The following is a 1905-nucleotide window of genomic DNA, read 5'->3' on the forward strand; positions in this document are numbered from 1 at the left end:
TTTTTAAATATTTGACAGTTATGTTCAAACTCCATACTATTCCTCTTAGTCAATTTACGTTTAAATTTTGCTATAATTAAATTTTCCACAGATGAGAAATTCTGGTAAGTTTTTTGTTTGTGGGCAGCATATATATTTTTAGGCTACATTCTGATTTCCTGTGCTTCAACATCAAGAAAAGGAATAATTTTTACCTGCTCCGCAATATCCACAATAAGCAGCGCAGTTTTGCTTGGCCCAAGTCTTATACAATGGTAAACATGCTGAAATCCCGAATTCATGGCAATCGCTTCTATTGTCCACGCACTGCCTTCCTTAAGTGAAGATTGTTTCAGAATTTTGGTTTGGAAATGTTCCAATTATATATATATTTTGTGCGAATCACTAGTGTCACATATTTCGTGACGGATATTTTTTTTTAAATTAAACATTCAAGGAATTGATTTTTTGGTTGGGGTGTTAGGGGTATTTACTATCAGCAAAGGATAGATAGCATCCTTTAGAAATTCATATTGGTTTAAATATGATGATTAAACAGAATTTCGTTGTTGAAAATAAATATTGAATTTTAGACGCATACGCAATTCAATCATTGTATTCTCAAAATTGATTTCACGATTTCTAATAAACCTCAAAAAAAAAAATAAATAGTACTTTAAAAACTTTTAAGGAATTTTTAAAAAAAAAAATAATGTTCAGAATCTTATTTTATTGTTTGCAGTTGAATTGTCAAAGCATTTGTTTATATTTACTTACTACAGAATCCACAATATGCAGGACAGTTCTGTTGAGCCCAGGTGAGATAAGGAGGTTTACATGATTCCTTTGTGTATTCAGCACAGTCAGATATCTTATCTTCACACGATTCACTATGGATGTTCTTGATTGAAACTTGATGTAAACAATGAGTAATTAATACGATACATATTCACATCATTCTATTTATTTTTATTCTCTTTTGTTTCTGTCTTCTTAATGTTGTTTTTAGCTGTATATACTCAAACCCGTTCTTTTTCCTCTAGCTTCTTTTTTTCATTTACGTTCATCTTGCTTTACCCCCTTTCTATCATTCTATAATTACCTGCAATAATCAGGAGAAAGGTTAGCTGACTAAATGGTTGCATAATCATGTCGGTTGAATATTCGAAAAAAAAATTAATTAATCTAATAAAGACAACACGATCTATATACTCTTCTTATCAGTATTTCATCAGGTTATTAGGTGAAAAACGGTGATCCCATTTCGTTTTGTCTTATTGGTTAAAAGTTAACCAATACGGAATTGGATATTTCTATTGATCTTGTTGGGTTTACCTTTTAATTGTAGGAGTATTAATGACGTTTATATACGTACAACGGAGTTTTCATCAAACAATTAAAGAAAAATATTTAGATATTATTTATTATATTTTTAATTAAGGTTCGGATCTATTGAAGAAATCCCTCCTTTTTGGTTTTTTGGGCATCAACGATCGTTGGAAACCTCGGGTGATTTGCATACGGAGAGTGTATTTTCGCATGTTACTTGAAAATGATTTTGAAATCATGAAGAGATAAGATTTTAAAATCCGAGATTTAAAAAATATTATAAATCTCTAAATTTAACATTATTAGAAAAAGGTATATTGCTGCATCAGCTTTACTTCTAAGTGCCATGTTGCTTCATATGAATACACAAATAGGTCTGGTAATAACAGTATGCAATTGGTACCATTGGATTTTCAATAGATTTTAACAGATTTTTTAGAGTCTGGTCTCCAAAAACTACAATGATATTGTAAATCAGATACTCAAGCTCTTGTAAACATCAACTTTAGAAAACTTCTGTGCCAAATTTCCCTTGCATTGAATATATTTTATTATATTCTAATGTCAGGTGCTAAAATATAAATAAACAATGAATAT

The 1905-nt window shown here is 29.9% G+C and overlaps 1 long non-coding RNA gene across 1 annotated transcript; it reads right to left on the reverse strand.

Annotated features, from left to right (window-relative positions):
• Positions 1 to 200: 200 nt before the first annotated feature.
• On the reverse strand, positions 201 to 1136 carry LOC134263648 (uncharacterized). Its single transcript, XR_009991325.1, has 3 exons — positions 1082 to 1136; positions 757 to 891; positions 201 to 314 (listed from the first exon to the last, which is right to left on the reverse strand). It is a non-coding gene; the product is annotated as an uncharacterized LOC134263648 (long non-coding RNA).
• Positions 1137 to 1905: the final 769 nt, after the last annotated feature.

Source organism: Saccostrea cucullata, unplaced genomic scaffold (assembly GCF_032062105.1).
Source record: "Saccostrea cucullata isolate Sc308-1 unplaced genomic scaffold, CSIRO_AGI_Scuc_v1 ctg5343, whole genome shotgun sequence".
Classification (NCBI taxonomy): Eukaryota; Metazoa; Mollusca; class Bivalvia; order Ostreida; family Ostreidae; genus Saccostrea; species Saccostrea cuccullata.